The sequence below is a fragment of the Rhinolophus sinicus genome, chromosome 2 (genome assembly GCF_057876585.1).
Source record: "Rhinolophus sinicus isolate RSI-liver-muscle chromosome 2, RSI-T2T, whole genome shotgun sequence".
NCBI classification, from domain to species: Eukaryota; Metazoa; Chordata; class Mammalia; order Chiroptera; family Rhinolophidae; genus Rhinolophus; species Rhinolophus sinicus.
The window spans coordinates 163,280,537-163,300,866 of NC_142502.1; the positions used below are offsets into that span (position 1 = coordinate 163,280,537).

At 43.0% G+C, this 20,330-nt stretch overlaps 1 protein-coding gene across 6 annotated transcripts in view; it reads left to right on the plus strand.

The window, feature by feature from the left end:
* The window catches only part of SLC8A1 (solute carrier family 8 member A1), a 376,061-nt gene that overhangs the window by 58,106 nt on the left and 297,625 nt on the right, over positions 1-20,330 (plus strand). For 2 of the 6 annotated variants that reach the window (XM_019742701.3, XM_019742711.3), the window contains exon 1: positions 3,174-3,457. The exons of the other annotated variants lie outside the window; for them this stretch is intronic. The gene's annotated coding sequence lies outside the window, so the exon portion shown is untranslated. Of the gene's footprint in view, positions 1-3,173; positions 3,458-20,330 lie in introns of those variants that run through there. 6 annotated transcript variants of the gene reach the window in all.

Consider the following 20,330-nt stretch of genomic DNA (forward strand, 5'->3'; position numbering starts at 1 on the left):
TTTGCAGGAAAATAGTTCAGGAAAATCTGAACCATCATCAGAATATATCAAATCTCAGTGATATCCCTGTGGAGTCCCCGAAATGGTCATGCCATACTGCTTGGATACATAACAATGGAAACTCATAACTGAATCTCAAGTCCAAAGGAAAGAATGGCAATCAATATTCAAGAATACAGTTAAGAAATAATATTGCCATTGGAATGTAAATCACCACCTTCCTACATGCATTGTTTCTTCTTTCCAAAGCCACAGCGTGCTGCAGCCTCACAATTTCCTTACCTAGAGCTTTGTGCCAGTGATATAGCCTTTGATAATTCTTGCAATAAAAACCCAGTCATGCTTGACATTTAGGAGGGAGCAAAAGGTTCGATTTGCCTCGGGGCCCTGGAACCCTTATAAAAATGCCTTTAATGAGAAATGAAAGGCAAAATAAAAAGTAGGGGTTCAGAAATTGAGCCAAATCAAAAAGGCTGCCAAGTGACTAAGCACTAGAGGTTCTAGGTAAAGAGAGGACCATTTAATGGAGGATTTTTCCTCCAATAAACCAAATTAACCAAATATCAATCTAGGTTGGAAAAGAAGAGGAATAACAAGACCCAAGATGAAATTTGGCTATTTAGTTCATTTGTTTCTATGTGGTTTTTCACTCAGTAAAGTCACAGAGTATTGGATAAATAAAAAAAAAAAAAAAAGACTTATCTGCTGCCAAGATGGACTCTGGGCACCAATGGAATATAGACTTTAAGAACAGGGTCAGATGGGTAACTTATGGGGTTTATCACTTTGTGAGGTATATAAATGTCTAATCACTATGTTGTTTTATACACTTGAGACTAAAAAAAAAAAAAAAAAAAAAAAACTGAACAGGGCTCTCGTCACCCCATGTCACAAGCATGTTTACACTTTCAAGAAAATCTGAGCTTTCACTAAGTGGTCCATAATAGCATTAATAGACCACACCCTTTCCACAGAGTGTATTCTAATAAGATGTACTCCACTCACATTTTCATTTAGCTCTTTCACTCTGCTCCTTCAGTTAGTGTTGTCCCATTTCCTATGGGTGGAGTCTTTAGTTATACGCGTATGCTTTTCTCTGTGTCTTTTAGAAAGCAGCCACTTTGCTCTCCAAGTCCTTTTTGTAGAGTGTGAGCCAAATGTCTGCCTTTCACACTCCCAGAAACTCAGGACCCTAAGTAACTTTTGGCTGAGCACATACTCCAACAGAGAGATGGTGACCTTCTGTGTCTCCCTACATGTGATTCTGTTCACACCCACTAGTCAGTGCCTTGTAACAAGAAGTTTGTGTACAGAGTGGCTTTCAAGAAAATGTAACTCATAAGCAAGAAATGGAAAATGTCCTTAGAGAGGAATGATTCCTAGGAATATACAAGACAAGAAGAAGCTTGGAATTTCCTCCACCCTGCCAAGTGTCCTCAACTACTGGATGGAACACAACAGACCCCTGCTAGTTATTAAAGTGTGGGCCCCCTTCAGGCAGCGTGGACAGCACTAGTATGCGACGCTGACATGCAGACCCCAGGTCTGCTCCAGATCTCCTACACAAGAAAGGACACTCCCAAGGTTATTCACACGCACATTCTTGTTTGAGGAGTATTGGCTTAGAACAGTAATTCTCAACCGTGGTTACATAGGAATCACCAGGGAACACATGTACACACACACACACACACACACACACACACACACACACACAGAGTTACTGATGCCTGGGTCCCAACCCACAGAGATTCCAAGCTAATGGGTCTGGGGTGTGGCCTAAGCACTGGGATTTTTAAAAGCTCCCCTGGAGATTCAGGGTTGCAAGCCATTGGCATGGAGGCAGCAGTGGAGGGCTACTTCCTTTACCCCCTCTTTATCTCATAGTCAAACAGTGGGATTTCCGGTGAGAATCTTGCTTTTCCTATGGGCTGGCTGCCCCAGAGCTGTGCTGTAAGTACTGGGGAGAACTCTGCCAAGGGACTAACTTTTGTGCCCAGTGCTCTAGAGCTTGCTCCTCTCACCTTCCCCATATAGCTGCCCCTGACCCCTCACACCTTGGCAAACCACACCAGTAGTTTAAAATACAAACTGGTGCTTTACAATACAAACTTGAAGTCCTGCTTGAGAGCTACAACAGCAGATTCTCAGATGGGATGCTAAAATCTGCATCTTTAACAAGCTTCCCAGGTGTCTGATGTGCAGCCAGGTTTGTGAACTCCACAGTAGGTCTAGCCTTTCATCCTGCCAAGTCATTAAGGATTTGTAAGGATGAATGAGCTGTCAAGAGAGCAAGAGCCTGGTGCAGTGCTCCTTTATTAATTATGGGGAAGTGATGTATTGGCAATGATAATGCTTCTCTTGGAAAGGGCAATGAATGGTTCGTCGATTGTTGCATTAGATCTTTCCCAGCTCAACCTTAATGCTCAGCTTTTACTCCTCTCTGTAGTTTAGAAGCTGCATGGCATTCAAATTAAACAGTCTCTTGGTCTTTATTCCCAGGTGAGTTGCAATCTTTGAGGGAAACACCACGACGGAGAATCTTGCAGAGTTCTTGGCTGGGGAATACCCCTCTCCCCACCCCCATATCCTTATCTGCTTGTGTCAGCAGCTACTGGCCAGCGTGTTGCTGTTCATGTCTGATATGTAGGAGAAACATGGAGTGAGGATTTAAGAGAAAATCATTGTTATATCCCCGATCCCTTTGTTACAAGAAAGCTTCCCTTAGCAGAGGGATAGAAAGTGGAGGAAGAAAGATATACCTGATTAACAATTTCAGAGGTGAGAAACGAGTAGGAGAGTTGGGGTTGGGGTTCTGTCTGTTGGTGAGGACGGTTGAAAAGAAAAGTTGCAGTGCCTGTCTGCGCGTGTAACCGTTGGGGTGGGTGCCGGAGACAGCGCTAGCGCACGGCCAGAACGCACTGCGGGTCGAGAGCCCGGGGGGAAAACGAAAAATCTCAGCAGCTGGGAGGCTGGAAGGGCTCTCTACTCGCTTAGTGCTCCAGAAACGCGCTGGCTTTACTCCCCGGCGGTGGCCGAGGGCACCGGAGGACCCGCAGGGGGCCGGGGCGCGGGGACTCGGGGGCCGCGGCGGCGGCTGCAGCGGGGCTGAGCACGCGTGTGAGCCAGTGCGAGGCTGCAGGCGGCCGGCGGGCGGCGGGCGGGCGAGTGTGCGCGGGGGGCGGGGGAGCGCGCGCGCCGCCCGGGCCCTGGCCCTCCCAGCCTCCCGGCCTCGGCGCCTGCCTCCCGCCCGCGCGCACCGGCTACCCGCCACCGCCGCTCCTGCTCGCGCCGGCGCTGCACGGGAGCCTGCCCGCGGTCTCCTGCTTTGTGCTTCCCAGTGAAGATGGGAGCGACCTCTTCCTGATCGGGCGCTATTTAAAAGGAGGGAGTGTGCCGTATTTCCTACTAGCGTGGAGGAACGGGGGAAGGATCCATCCCTACTTCCCCAAACCAGGTAGGATCTTATGATGGGCAAGCAGGAGGGATTTGGTCAGAGACCGCCAACTATTTTCCATTTGTTGTTCGTAAGGCTACACTTCCCTCCGCTTTGACAAAGGACCGGCTCCTAAATCGTGTGTGTGTGTGTGTGTGTGTGTGTGTGTGTGTGTGTGTGTCTCCCCACACATTTTCTGGGGTGTCCACGCTTCTCGAAGAGTGAGATTGTTCGGGCTTGAGCCTCTGGGTGTGAGTGTGCCTGCCTGCCGGGGCCGGAAGAAAAAAGGGCTGCTAAGGAGAGATGCTGCACCCTGCACCGCGCTGGGCTCTGAGGCTTCAGGGCGCTAAGAGCTAAGTCCACCCGGAATGCAGCGCTGCCGGGGATCCAGGCGTCCCCACCCACTGGGCTCTGCTCTGTGGTCATCCCTCCTCCTGGTAATCCCTGGGGTCTTCCCCAACGCCACACTCTTGAATCCTCTTCTCTGGCAAGCGCCGGGTGCTCCTTCGCCTCGGACTGCGGAGCTGAGGGAGGTGTGGCCCGGGTCGGGAGAACAGACAAGGGAGAAATGCGGCGGGCAAGTGGGCTGAAGGGTCCCGGTTTCTGGGCACTGTGCCGGGGTGGGCGTTGGGGATGCTGCACGCACAGGCGTCTCCCCCCCCACACACACACACACTTCCCCCCGCAAAGAGATTCGAAGGGAACTTTGCAGATGCATTATCTGTCTCTGGAGCTTTGCTGGCTCTTGGGGAAATGGTCTGTATTGTGAGATGTGAGGACACTCTTGTTGGCTCCACCTTAATGAAGAAGAGGGAGGTCTTATGGGTGGACACTCGGCTGAAAAAACCAAATCCGCCCAGGCAATGCTTTTTACAAATACAGTATGTGTGAGTCCTTAATTTTTAAACCCCCTCTTCCCCCCATGGATTCTAGTGACTGATGAATGGCCTGGGCTGGCAATTCCTATTTCCCTCCCCAGACGAAGTGGCAGTGGTTGGGTTCACAGCAGAATGATCAAATTTTACAAAGAATTTTTTGAAGAGAGCTCTGTGCATGGTGTCTGCAGTCATTAGAAAGAAAGTCATGCTTTGCACTAGGTGTCTGTTTTAACCCCCCTTCTGCTGACTCCCTTGCTGGCGCTCTGTCCTGCTAGTCAGCCACTAGTGGTTGTGAATATAACAATACAAACTTTGTCCTGCTGGAGGTTTAAAGACTAAAGCGAGGAAAAAGGATATCAGTAGGACGTGTAATGGAAGAAACGGTTTAAAAAATGACAGATGTGGTAAGACAGCACAGGCATCTTGATCATGGAGCAGCTAGCTAGTAGAGTAGGTGGAAATTCTGATCAGATCTGGTGAAAGGCAGAGAGCTGAGTATTTCCAAACATGAGCAATAATAGAACATCCACAATCCAGCATTGGTGTCAAGATTTCTGAAAGAATATGGGGAGCAACCAAGAGGGGAGTCTCGAAGTATGCCTTCCACTCATGCCCCCAACAGACACGCATAACCTCACATGTTTTCTCCTTCTCTTCCAAAGCTACCCCTGCAGGAAGTCAGGAAAGGAGGGAGCAAAATATGTCTAGATGTTTCATTCATTTCAGATAAGAAAACAAAGCCAAAATAGGGATGACTGGTTTTAGGTTCCTCTTTCAAATCCTGTGTTACTTGGATTTAACTCTGGGTTTTGCTAAACTTGCTTAATTGGGAGGTTAGGCGGGTCTGAAAGGAGGAAGGAAGGGAGGGCTAGCTCCATTTTGGGGGCCTTGTGAGGGAGAAAGTGGGGGAATACCTACACTTATTTAATCAAGAAGCAAGATGTGTTTTCTTCAAATGGTTTTCATTTTATAAATTCTGCCTGCTTGAAGGATTCCATTTGGATCTAAGGGCTCTTTAGTTAGGATTTCTCCCTGCTACTCTAAAAGGATCCGTGATTCCCCCCCCCCTAAAATGGCTGTTGTCTTTTATTAAATATGGAATGATTAATTCCTAAAGAAAAAAAGAAGGTAAACCATTACCTAGACAAAAGTAATCCATTATTCAGTGTTGAGCTGTGCAGACATTGCAAAGAAGTAAGTATTCTTGATAATGAGGCTTCATTTACTCTGTCTTGGAGCTTAAAGGGCTGGAAGAGGAAAAGTAACAAATTAAGAGTATGAAGGTTATGCTTTATATCTAGGTATCTGTTTATCTCTCTACCTACCTACCTGTCTATTTTTCTATTTACTTTTTACCATTACTATTTCATGGTTTCTACTGTATCTTTTTGGATTAAGACTGAGAACTAGATAACCCTTTTGTTAACTAGGAAGGGGAAGAAAATGCATAGCAGTAGCAGTGCTTTAACTCTAAATAAAATTACAAAAGGAAGGTGAAATATAATCAGTAACACCTATTTGCAACAATTAAGGTAATTGCTCTTTTAAGCTTACTATGTTTTGAGAAGAAACATATTCTAAGAGAGCTTCAACATTTTTTTAGCAAGCTATATTTAACATGTTTTTTATCAGACAAAAATAGACTTTTATTTATCTTGCAAAGTAAACGCATGGTTCCTTCGCTCTAAGTACTTAATATGTTTCTTTGACAAAATGAATGAAGAGGAAAGCTTTGTAGATCCACAGAAGTTGGATTCTCCTTTTAAAGCAAGTTAAAGCATTCATTTAGCTCATGGATGTGTTTCTCCCAAAGTAAGTGCATTTTAGGACATCACCATCTGATTTTCATGTTGCAATTCACTGAGGCCAGCCGTTTTTCCATGATGCCTTCAGGTAGAGGGAGAATAGCATGTAGATAAGAAGCAAGCAGGCTGCCCATCAGCAGGGACATAAACAACATCAAAACAAATAGAAAATAAATCTGGAAAAAGAAATACACAACTAAAAGAGGATGGTTAGAGCACATATATTTTTGCAGAGTGCATGTATGTTGCTTTTAACTAAAAATTAAATTGTTGCTTTACATTTACTAAGAATTCAGAAATCAACATTTTTTTTTCTTTTCCTCTTAGGGATAAATGTCTCTTGCCAAAACGTCTTCCCAAATCATCCAGACCTCGTAGTTAGACCCCTCATCAGAACCTCTACCAAATAATCTCCCATCTGACCAAATTCTTCTCCTGCTCCCTCTTGTGGCAGATATTTTCCCTGACTTTCCCTAGGTTCCAGAATCTCATCTAGCATCACTTAGAATTCCCTTAGCTGCCTATCACTTCCATTCTAATTCTTAGTAGTAATCGTGGCTTGCCAAGCCACTGGGTTGCTGAACTAGCTGTTTCCAATTTTCTCTCTGAACAAAGGGATGTCTAACTCTTGGAGACATACTTGAGATTTAGTGGAAGTAAATATCAGATGTTTTCTGTCCCATTGGGATGGACTAGATTCTGGGAATGTAAGCTTTCAGACTGCCTCTGAGATTTTGATTTGGACTCGGGGCTAGTCCAGTGAGGCCTCTTTGAGTGCATTGGGATTATCTCCATTTTTCTTTCTTTGTCTTCCAAATGATACGTGTGTGTGTGTGTGTGTGTGTGTGTGTGTGTCCATCTCTCTTTCTTCCAGCCTCCCCACCTCCTCTGCCTCATGCACATATACACATCACAAAATAGATTTTATATAACACATATTTTGAATATGTAAACTAGTCAATGATTAGGTTCTCTATAGGGTTTATAAGTCAAACAGTCCATTTTCTGAATTGGAGACTCCTAAGGTAAACTACTACTCTTATTGGTATGTTTTTATCCAAAGCAGTTCAGAATCAAATTCAAAGGTTGGGTGCCTTTTCCCAGTGTGTTGACTTAACTTGGCAGATAGTTTCTCACAGCCTATGCTGCCTTTTGTGTTTTTGGTAGGCTCTCTTTGCTGACAACTCTCTGTATTGAACTCTAAGTGTTTTAAATTTGTGATTGTCCTATGATCTGCCCAGCCAAGAGAGTGTAGTAAGTAACAAGATAGACAAAGGTTCAAGAGAACCATATTTTCTCCATACTTGAAACTTTCTAGCCAATTTCAGGAGAAGAAGGAGAAAAATCCCACTGGCAGCTGAAGTGAAGGAAATGCATTTGTGGTCTGGGGATATGAAATACGGAATGGGGAATATAATCAACAATATTGTAAAGATCAGGTAAGGTGCCAGATGGGCACTGGACTTATCAAGGGGATCACTTAATAAACTGTATAGATGCCTGACCACTGTGCTGTACAACTGAAGCTGAAGTAGAATAATATTGTATGTCAACTATAAGGAAAAATATGTATATTTAGTCACAGGAGGTGGGATATAGCATAAGGAAAATAGTCAATGGTATTGTAACAGCTATATATGATGTGAGAGAGCTAGTAGCGTGGGGGAGGGGGCTTATCACTTGTGAGGGGTATAAATGTCTAACTGTTATGTTGCTTTGTACACCTGGAACTAATAATAATAATAAATAAATAAAAGTTAGCAGTCTATAAATGATTTGAGGAGTGCAAAACATCCCTAAGTTCAAAGCATTTATCCATCAGCCAGCATAGGATATGAAATTCTCAGAGACATTCTTTTGAATAAGTAATTCCATCCAGTAGATCCTTAATAAAATGTAATGGTGTTACCTAAGAAGGAGCTACCATTATTCTCACAAACCATTAGCATGTTATTTATTTTTTAACTTGTAGTGGTTTATCAGATCAGCTGGCAGATAGAAAAGTCCTGAGGGCCTGGAACACAGGAAGATGCAGAGGAAGTGAAAGAATTTTGAAACTACATTGCTGCCCAGTTAATTCCCTGAGAAGGCCCTTCTGGTGGGGAAGTGTAAGTGCCCTGCCTATCTGGGGACCCAGCTGCTGAGAGTAGTCAGACAGAGGAAAAGACTCCCACACTGAAATTTTACTTCCGGAGCAGCAAAGGCAACAAAAATTTGATCCTTTGTTGAACTTTTAGCCTTTTTAAGTCTTCTGAGAAATGGGCAAGATATTTTCCCTAGTGTGAAATGATAGCCTTAAAATCTTGAATGGCTTCTACTGTATCATTTTGGAATATTCATACCAGTAACTTAGAAAGTTAGTGAGCTATCAGTGCAGACAAATGGTTTCTTGTGTATGTAATACACATAAGAAAATATACGTAAATAGTAGAATCCATCTTCATTAAAAAAAAACAAAAGACAGAAAAAGTAATCACTTTGTAGATGGCATTGCATGTGAAGTCAGCAAATCAATAATTTCCTGGTTGAATCTAATGTGAAATGAAGTCAAACAGACAAGCGGGTAATTCAGCAATTTATTTCAACCCAACCATGATATTTATTGAGCACTCAGTGTATGCAAGGCACTGTGATGGGCTTTCCAGAGAATGCAGATGATGAAGAGGAGGTATTTGACATTTGTTGAGTACCCATTATGTTCCAGGGACCAGTGTAAGCACTCTGTGCATGTTTTCTCATTCAATGCTCATGAGTGCCCGGCAAGGAAGCATCCTATCCCGATGTAAAAATGAAGACAGTGGTTCAATTAAATAACTTACCCAAGAGTTAATAAGGATGGCACTAGTTTTTGAAGCTGTTCAAAAGCCAAGCTCTCTGTGCCACATTTTCTGTGCTTAGGGATGTCATGATCTAGAACAGCTAAATATTGGGCCGAGTGAGGTGGATCATTGCCGCTAATAAGCAAAGTGCTGTAGAGCTGGAAGGAGGAAGACAACATTGGAAAAGGCTTCATGGAGGAGGAGGCATTTTAGCTCCTTCTCGGAGAGTGTAAAGGACTTTAAAAATAAATGAAGTCTAGCTATTTTTAAATAAACAGCCCCAGCTAATTTATGACAAGGACAACCCTCGGGCAACGTGAGGGCCATTTCCAGACTTTTCAGATCAGCTGTCTATCACAGTCAGGCCAATGCCATGGGAACTGCTCATTTAGAACAAGTGATAGCATAAGCGTTGCGTAAATGTATTTTACACACGAAACCAAAATTTATGATGCGTTTTCCGCACATCCTCGAAGGAGAGAGGCTGTTAACAGTCTGAGAGGTTAGGCAAAGGACAGGCCACCTGCCAGCCTGCTCCTCTCTTAAATTTCATGGTTATGTGTTCTGTGCCATTAGTGGTGGTTTTTCTTTGTTTAGCACCACGTGGCTCTGGTGCTGTCTCCCTTGAGCTTCTTGAGATTCTCCAGCTCCTCACTTCTGCTTCCCCTTAACAGCAAAGGCCCTCAGGCCCAGTTGGCTCTATTCTGCTCAATGGATTGCAGCTAGTCCTAGCAGCAGATTTAGAAAATCGGACTGCTTACTCTACATGCAAGTCTGAATTTCCTCCGTGGACAGTGGTAGAGCCCCAGAGTTAGTGGCATTCAGCCGGGAGCAAAAGGATCGAATGTGAAGAGGTGCTCAGTCACATATCACATGTCTTACAGAAGTTCCATGTCACTCTTCCAAAGCAATCTACCTTTCCCATGTTGGGAGATGTGAGCCCCTTCGAGCTGGAATTTGTGAGTTGGTGCTGAGCAGAGTTGATGGCTATTTTTTCCCAAGTGGCCATTGTCTTTATTCTGTTGGACATGCAGCTAGCTTTCAGCAGCCTGTTTTACGAGCTTCTCTTTATCTGTGTGCTTGCTTTAGAGCCACAGCTAGTTGCTCTGGAAAAGACATCAGAGATCATTTAAAATAAAATTTAAAAAAAACACACAAATAAGTATATGGAGAGGATGTGAAATGAAATGACTCTGTAAGAGTGAAATTGAATCCAGATCTAGGACTCTCAAGTCATTTCACAAAAGTCACATCTCCCTTTTTTTTTTTTTTTTATGATAAGTAGAAGACCTCCAGAAACATGCCTGTGTTTTCTGGCCTCAGGAGTCCCTGAATGAATAGCAACAATTCCCCAGGGTGGAAAAAGAACTATGACTTCAGCTTCTAGAATGAAGATATTTACTGAGTACCCCTAGGGTACTCAGACTAACTTTCTCTGAGGTCAGCAGACATATCACGATCGTTATTATATTTGTTTGAATTCAGCAAATAGTATATTTGACATTGTGCAAGGCACTTAACTTCTCTGTGCCTCTTTTTTTTTTCCACCTATTAAATGGGAATAATAATTAAGAGCCTTATGGGGTTTTTTTTGTGTGTGAAGAATAATGTGTTAATACTTGTAAAACATTCAGAACAGTTTCTGGCACATGAGTGACCAATAAGGATTGGTTCTTATTACCTGACAGATAACCAGTGAGAGAGCCCTCGTCCCTACCTGGGTGCCTTTACATGAACATGCTTATGTGGGGGTTTGCCACAGAGAGGGGAAGGAAGATAAGGACGCACATAATGCAAGCACCAAAGGTCACAATCTGTCTTTCAAAGGGCCACATAGTAAGTATTTGTGGCTTTGTGGGCCGTGGGGTCTGTCACAATTAGCACTGATGTTTTAGTGAGAAAGCGGCTATACGAATAATCAATACTTTTATGAATGGACATGCTATGTTCCATAAAACATTTATTGACACTGATATTTGAACATCATATAATTTTCACATGTCATGAAATATTACTTTTTCATTTTTTTCCAAAGATGTAAAGATGTGAAAAAATTTAATTTCACGGACCTTATAAGAACAGGTGGTAGGCTCAATCTGACCCATCGACTGCAGTTTGCCAGTTCCTGGCACACAGATAGATTGTGAGAGATACAAAGGCAACATTAGTGAGCCTGGGGAAGCTTAGTGATTGGATTAATGTTGTGTGAAGAGAGGTGGCCTCAAAACTCGCGGATCTTGTTTTAGAGCCTTGCTCTGACACTTCTGAGATGTGTGGCTTTGAAAAATCTTTTACGTGTCATGGCCTGAGTTTTCATGTCAGGAAAAGGAGGAATGGGCAATATTGGATGATTTTTAGGGGCCTTCCTAGCAATAAAATAGTTTTATGAAGGGAAATTAGACATTCAAGATGGATCATGGAGGACAGGTAGAAAAGCACAAGAAAGGAAAATGTGGTGCGTGTTTGGGTAATTTTCATTTGGCAGCTCAGTTGACTACCAGGAGACAAGTGCTGGGATATGAACAATGACCCAGAATACCAAAGTGAGGGATTAGACTATCAGAGCTTTAGGTTGTTAGCAAAATTCCACAATTTTACAAATCAGGCTGAAAAAGGGAAAGTGACTTGTCCAGGGCCACTTGACTTGTTGGTGAGAGCTAAGATCAGCATTCATGTCTTTTGGCCTCCAAATGAATGACCCTTCCGCCCATCACATTGCCCCCAGCGGTGTGGTAGAATGCAGTTAACTTCAGTTGCACGTCTGTGACCTCAGAGGGGAAAAGTCTCATGTAAATTGCGAAAACTGCTTTTAGTATTTTTTTTGAAATATGATCTCATACCCCAGCATATCTAAGAAGGTAGGGCTGTGAGTAATCCCATTTCAGAGAAGGGTAACTGCAAAAGTGTCAACCCAAGGCCTTGTACTCCAACTACCTTTTGCCTGGCTTCCTGCGGAGTGTCTTAAATTGCAGTTCATGTGTTATTTCTTCAGCAAGGCCTTTCCTAATATTACCTTAGTAGGGCAGGTCCTCCATTACTTACAACTGCAGGACTGTGTTTTTCCTTCAAAGCATTTACGTGTTAGTAAGAATTATGTTTCTTTTTGTAACAGTTAAATTGATGTCTCTTATCTGTCTTACCAGGTAGATAATCAATTCCAGGAAGAGAGACATTGTATCTGTTTAGTGCCTGGATCTAGTCCCAATGCTTTGCACATTGCCAGACACAAAATATACATTTATTGAATGAATGAATGAATGAATGAATGAATGAACGAATGAGAATGTTCTTTTATTAGTCATTGATATTGATGAAAACAGTCCTTGCTTAAACACAATCTTCAGAGACAGAAGTTACTGTTTTCACTTACTAATTAAATGATTAAATGATTAGCATTTTTTCTCTCCACTGACTTTTTTCTCTACCTTGTTAATTGGCCCTCTCTGATCTTTACCTATCACAAAAATCTTGGCCGAGTTACTAACATTAAAACCGCAACACTTAAGCCAATATTGAAACAGTTCTTCAAATACAAGTGTATGGGTTTGGTTTAAAGGGCATATTCACTGCATACCTTATTTTGTAGAGAAACTCTGTATTTTGTAAACTGTGCTCAGGCACTTGTGTAAACATTTCATATTTTCCCATAAGCCACTCAATTTATTTCCCTAAATAATAAAATTTGGCTACTTCCTTTCTAAGCTGCTTTTATTTTAAAAATTAGTTTGTTCTGTGTGCGTATACATTTGGTTTTAGAGCCATGCATGTCCCTGAGTATGTTGTCAGGAACTTTAGAAAATTGTAGCATAAAATATTGATGAAGGGTCACCATAAGATGAGCATCTATCAACTTCAGTTTTTTCTTTAAATATTTCTTTTTATTTCCTATTTCTGTTCTTCTCAAGAGCATCTTATTCTTTCAAGGACTGTGATTTGAGACCGTGCGGCAAAATTTAAAAGATTTAGAAACCTCGAGCTGATGGGATTCTGTCTCCTGAAAAGCAATCTACTTGAAGATGAAGCTTAATGACTCAGGGAAAACGCTGATGAAATTCACCAGCCTCTGCTCACATAACCAGCATTTCCTTGTTAAAAAATATTTTTTGAAAGAAAGCATTCTGGAGGTTCCTGTCACATAGCTTGAAATTGGATTCTGTGTTAAACATTCCCAGTCTCAAGGGGCAAACTAGAAAGCAAAAAGAGTGACTGCAAAGATTTACGCTGGAGTTGAAGTGATCAGGGGTAGTAGATGATGCCCCATAAAGAGCCTGCAATTTAAAGAACACAGCTTTCCTCAGCACCCAAAGCTTCCAGTTTGGGGTTTATGTTTCTACATATTTTATACCTCTATTCAGGGCTGGTGTATGGAACCTAGATGGAAGGTCTGCATTTATGCGGGGTCTTTATCACATGTCAATGAAGTGTCCTAGCAATCCTTTACCTGTTTCTACTTAGAGAAGGCAGACCTAACCCCTGGCAAAATTATGAAGTAGGTGTAAGTTACTTCCCAGTGCTTCAATGTCCGTTTTGGAGGCCCCGGTGATCTATTAGGGTTCATTCTTCTCTGCCCTCCCCACCCCCACACACACTCACCAAGGGCTCCCTGTTTTGATGTGGCCTGGAGTCCCAATCTGTGAGAAGGAAAGCTCATCTGATATATGATTTCATATCAATGTCTTACTGTTATTACAACAACCACTATCTTCTACGTTTTAGGCATGACCTCCCATCAGGTACCCTATTTAAGTTCTTCTGCTCTCCAGTTTGTGTTTGCTAAACATGCCCCTCGGCCTTTATGGCACTTGTGCCCTGCGACCCAGTTCTACTCTTTGTGCGTTTCAACCCTTTATGTCGGTATCTCTCCAGGGGTGTTGTCAAAACTGCTCTATCAGAATTACCTGGGGAGCATGTTCAAATTCAAATTTGGGGGTTTGTCTTTAGAACTACTGTGTCTCTGATGATAGGGCCCAGATATTTGCATTTTAATGAATTTCCCAGGTGATTCTTAGGTGAACTGAAGCTGAAGAAGCATTACTCTATGTCTTTATTCACATCATTTCTTCCTCCGGGAATGTCCTCTCACTCTCTCCAGCTTTTTTCCTCCCTTCAATCCCTTCCTTTTATGGACTTTTCAGCATTCTTCCTAGTGTTCATGGTCATTTGAGTGACGATCACTTGAAGATTGTAAATGAATCATCTTGTGGTCCCCGCCGTGCTTGGTCTGGTGCTTTGCACATAGAGGCCACTCAATATACTTGTTGAGTAAATGAATGGTTCACGCTCTACAACTAGAAATATAGAGAGGGCTATACTTGACTCAAGAAAACCAAATTTCTTACGTCAAAATGCCATCAAGCTAATGTGGAAAATATTTTTACGTAGGAAATCTTGGTGGCCCAGCTATAAATGCATGTGTATGACCTCGTTTTTGTGTGTGTACGGTCAAACATCAAAGAAAGGCCGCTCTTTCTCTTCAGGACGGATGCTGAACAAATTACAATATTACCTGAAATGGCTATTATTGTCCATCACGAGGCCCCTGAAATATTCACGGAGTACAGAAGAGATGCTTCAAGGCCCTGTCTCCAAGAGCTCACTACACTTGAAATCTCTTGGTTGCAAGACTGTAGGTTGAGCAGTCTGAAGTTTCTAGAATCCTGGCTGTATTAACCCAACAACCCAGGTGCTTTAACCTGGGAACTAGGTGGTCCCCTCTGAGTGTATCACGGTGCCCTGATGGTCTCACTGTCTGAATGTCTGGAAAGTTCTCTTCTTCTGTGATTCTCTAGGAATGCAGGAGTTCTGTCTTTCAGAAAGAGGACTCACTCCTTGACTCTTATAATGCCCCACTGGAATGTGAGTTTCTCTGGGGATATTATCTTACTCATCTTTGTAACACAGTATCCGGTATGTATGAGTGACTAAGAAGCTTGGCAGAGAAATCTGTGAATGAATGTGTTGCTGTCCCATTCCTTTGGATTATTTACCAGTTTTAAAAAACTAAAAACAAGAAATAATGTCTTCACTCCAAGACTGTAAATTTGTGAGCTGTGTTGAGATCCTTAAAAAAAAAAAAAAAAGAATAAATACGGATTTCTTGTTATTAGAGCAAAGTATTAATTTGTTATGCTAAAATTTGGTATTCTCCCCAGCTCCACCCATTGCTCTCCTTTTTTTTCTTTCACTTGCTCACTGCTAGGGTTTCTTTCTCTACTTTCTTTTCTCCTCACCAAAGAGAAAAACCACGAGATTATCCCATGACTTGGGAGTGATTTCAGACCTCAGATTTTAGCTGATGATCCTCCGAAAGGATCATGTTTCCCTGGGTACGAGATGACTAGGAGGGAGTGCTTATAAAACCCTCACTTGGGGGGTAGGGAGGCAGGAGCAGGAGAAGGAAGCATGAAAGGCTCTGATGAGATGGTGCAAACGACACACATTTATTCAGGTGGGAGGAGGGGCAGCGCAGGAAGGTGATTCTGCTCGGAGCTCTTTACTACCACAGTAGTTTCATTAAAAGTATTGTTAACCTGTGTATTATTAAACAAACAGAAATGTGCTACCATTTTGGAAAGCATTACGGTATAATCCAAAGTGCCTGTTGCTTATGTTTTATGACTTCAGCCAGTTTACTTTTATGAACCATTGATTTTTCTCATTTGGAAAACGGGGATGGTAATACCTGGTGCAATATTGTCAGAAAGGTCAGGGACAGTGTATGCAAAGCAGTCAGCGTAGCATCTGGGACAAAGACAGTGCCCAGTCAATGGTTTCGGTCATTGCTGGCTTCAATGCCCCTGAGTGGGGCCCTGGTCCTGCCCTTGGTGCTGGCATAACGAATCGGAACCATCCCGCCTGACTTTACATGGAGTCAAGATCAGACGAGCGTCTTCCCTCTGAATGCCTCACATTTGTTTACTATTGGAAGACTCCCTTTATTCTCCAGCTTTCTTCCTCCTGCCCGTATTTCCATGGCAGTATGCAGAGCTAATATATGTAAATTCTTGATGCATTTTCCTTTTATGGGGTCTCTGTCATGGAGGTGGGTTTGGGTTGGTGTGTGACTAGATGTCTTTTTTATTGTACTGAAAGGAGAAGAAGATAAATGCTTTGCTGAGAGTGTGCAAAGTGTGAAGGCCCTTTCGACAGAGCGTATGATCTTGGTATTCCAGAAGAAACAACAAGCCAGGGCTCCTGCAGAAGGACCCGCACCCCATGCTGGGGGAGCTGTCAGGGCCCCAGCCCCTCTCATCGTGCTGCAGATCAGTTTTTCCAGCCTGAGGTTCTCCGCCCACGAGCCTGAATCACATCCCTCTTCTCCATCTAACACTGACATTGGCGTTTCAGTGTGATACTGGCTTCTGTTCATCTGGGGGCACCCATTTCGCATAGGGTACATTTTTAAATGCAAATGCCCACGCCTAGTGGCCAGATTCTGATTCACCACCAGAGATTTGGTGAACCAACACGTGACCCTATTTGAATGATTTTCTTTTCAGTAAGCAGGTCCCACCATCTTCTGTGTGCCAGACTCTGCCCTAGGAACTGGAGATACATCAGTGAACAAAAGAGACACAAGTCTCTACCCTTACAGAGTTCCCATCTATTAGAGAGAGAAATACAATAAACAGAACCAAAGTAAATTGGATAGCACATCAAAAGTAGTACGTTCTTTATAGAAAAACAAAGTAAGGGAAAGGGCCGATGGCTGCACCTCATGACTTTTCAATAACGTTTTCATTATCCTAAATCCTAAAACCATCTTTCCTATTTTGTCCTGACCATTACTCCAGTGGTTTCCTTTGATGAATGAGGTGGGTGTTTTCTGACATGGGACAGGATCCTGACTGCAGTCTTCTAAGTTTAGGCAGAAGGGCTTGAGCCCTTACATGATCCACTGCCTGTGCCCTAGAAGAACTGCTCCAGTTTATCAGGCAGCAAAGAGGAAAAGCTCTCTTTGAAAAAAAAAATATAAATAAATAATAGAGAGTCACTGTGGAGATGGAGCTCCTTCCTGAAGTGTGGTCACGGCCTGAATGCCTGAGGTTGGGGGCCGGAACAATAATTTGCAGCCTCGAGGGGGATGGTAAGATAAGAAAAGTCATCCTCTGGCATCGTCTCATTGTCTAGAAGCATTTGGAAGTGCTTGCCACAGTCGTGGATGAGAATTCGTGGTTGCTTTAATGTTGCCTTAGAAACGGATTAATTTCTTCGTTTTGCGGCTTTCAGTCAGCAAGCATTGCATAGAAGGGAATTCCAGGTCCTGAGGAAGGAGAGTCAAGGAATTTCTTGGAATCACCCTAGCTGCCAATCAACAGAATGAGGTTAGGCTGCCGGGTGCACTGGACGGGTGGGAGTGCCGGAGGTATTCCTGCCCTCTGAGTCAGGTTCTCCTTGGTGGTCACAACCGGCCTCACCTGCTTGCAGGGAACCCACTGCTCTGCTGCCTCACTTCTCTTCAGGCCTTTGCTGTGAGATCTCTTCTTCACTCTTTACAGAGACAGTTTGGTAAACATCTGTCTGCAGGTACGCATTTCCATCCCTAGGACCTCTCCCTTTAATATAAGTTGCTAGGCTTACGCAGTTGGATATCTTTCCACCATCCTCCGTCAGTGCCGTCTTGTTCTGTCATCTGTACATGTGGGGATTGTTTGGTTTGTTTTCAAATAAATAGTGAGCAAAAGATAATTGGGGTAGTCTTGCTACTGTGCTGAAAACTTATTTGGGTGAGGTCATGGATGTTCCTAAGCAAGAACTGGCCATCGATATAGGAGTTGATCTGAAACTACCGTGAAAATCAGCCTACCCCTTGTCACAGAGTTCAGTAGAACAGGGCAGAATATAAGAAAGCCAGGCAATCTAGTTCCTGCTTAATTTTCACGGAACTGTATATTTGAGGGGACAGTGGAGAAGGTCAAGTAACTCTGTTTGAATCTGATGACAAAGGAAAGATCCTGAAAAATTGGAGACAAAAGAATGAAGAAGGAACTCTCATTTAGAAAACACCTATCCCATATCCTCATAAGCATTTGGATTTGGTATTAGTTTAATAAAGAAAGAAGCTGAAGCCCAGCTAGTTCTTCCCCGTTGCTTCATTGCCAATAAGCTGTATCAGTGATTTGTGTCCACTGATTTCACAAATTATAACACTCCCCCTTTTGAATATAATTGTGATGTTTTTAAGTTAGCCTCAGAAGTCCCCTTCCTTTTTCTCTGATGGTAGTGATGGATTTTTACTGCTTCATCGACCCTTGAATATCTGGTACCCGTTTGGCTAAGAACATATTATGAGCTATAAGTTGGAGCAGAGCTTGTTTATTGGCTGACTGATGAGATTGCCCTGAGAGTACATGCAGGGAAAGGTCGCCAGGTAATTGCTAAAAGGCCAGAGAGTGAAGGGCATCTGTCTCTAGGAAGATGCCGGCCCACGTGTTACATCACAGCTATCGATACTTGTCTGTTTGAGTCTCTAACCCATAAGATAAAACTTCCAGGGACTTTTGCCACCTAGGTCCTCCTAACCCTGCATGGAAGCCAAGTGGTTTTCCCATGGGCTAGTCTCAGCCCAAGTTCAATAGTTCTCAAAGATTACTTCACACCCTATCAGGGATGATGTAATGGAGCAGTTAATTACATCAGTCTCAGAGACAGACCAGGGTTTGAATCGCAGTTCAGAAGTTTACGATCTGTATGACTGTCAATAAGTACTTAACCTGTCTGAGCTTCAGTTATCCCACCTCCAAAATGGGCTAATAGTATCTACTGCATAGGGTTATCACTAGGGCACTGTACACTGTACAACTTCAGGGTGTGCTATTCACACAGACTATAATGGAAAAGGCAACCCGAGGAGATGTGTAACACAGCAGTGCTGGTTATTGTAAGAATTGCATGCATATAATGATACATGTAAAGAATTTCAGGTGTCGGGGATAGTGTTTAGAACCTAGGCTTATTCTCTTAGGCAATCGACTATTATTTGCTGTTGTGCCATTTTGAAACTTGCTTCTAAGAAAGAAAGTAGTTTGGGGCACAGAAAACACAATATGCAAAGACCTGGAGGTAAGAAAATGTTCAGAGAGTGGAAAGACTTTCTGTATTCTGGAACTCAGAGGCCAGATCTTAAAAGGTCTGCACAGCCCATCGGGGGGGTTTGGATTTGTCTTCAGGGTACTAGGTAACCAATGAAGTTTTAAGGGGAGTGAGAGAGTCACACCTGCACTTTAGGACGTTCATTTTGGCTGACATGAGAAGGAAGGGATGGTGAGATTTGGCAGCAATTTGAAGGGAGTGGTCAATCCTATCAGTCTTAGAGGCTGGTACAGATGTGAATCTCCGTTCAGTGCTTCCTGTCTATTCTATACTGTGCTCCCTGAGCAAACGCTTAGCCTTTCTGGTTCTTACAGGCTCCCAAGACATGTTATGCTGCAAATCTTCCAAAGGGGTTACTACAGATACATCTCTCTCCTTTTTAAATGTTAGGTCTCTATGTATCACATTTACACCTACCAGGCATTAGGATCATTTATAAATCAGGTTTTTAAATAATAGACAAAATCTGGTCTTTGTATTTCTACCCGCACCCCTATCGTCTCTCTTCTCCACAGAACCAGCAGAGAGGTTCTTTTTCAAAGGAAAATTAGCTCATCGTATTTCTGATCAGAACCTCCCTAAGCTTCCCAACTCCCTCACAGTTAAAGCCAGCGCCTCAATGCCCCTCCTGACCCCTCCCCACTGCGTTTCCAGCTCCTGAGCCCTGCTCCCCTTGCTTATTGCTCTTTTGTCGCACTGGTTTCTTTGTGGTTCCTAGACGATGCAAAGCACAATGCCCATCAAGATCTTTGCACTTATTTGAAATTGAATTCCTGCAGATGTCCATCCCCAAAGCCTGGTCCCTGCTTCTCTCAGGATTTTGCTCAAATGTCCCCTTATCAGAGAGGCCTTCCTTAACCATCCAGTATAAATCATGCATGTCGTGTGTGCACACACTGACATAAACATACACACACTCACACACGACTCCCTTTCCTATGTGTATTGCTCCTCCCTCCACTACAGCACTTTTTTCCCATCTGACATTTATATTTATGTTTGTTTCCTTCCCATTAGAATGTAAAGTCTGTGAAGACAGAGACTTTTGTTGTTGTTGTTGTTCATTGATGAAGTCTCAGGACCTAGAACAGAGCCAGCAGGCCATTCTGAAATAGGTATTAGGTGGCACTCAGAAATATTTGTGGAATAAATGGGTGCATAAGGGAGTTAGCACTGGACCTTCCACTATTTCCGGCTGGTTCAGTGTCACTTTGTTTTAAGCAAAGATGCTATAGCCCGCTGCTCAATGATTGAACAAGCAGACACATTGACCGTGAACTTTTGCATATTCTGAAAATAT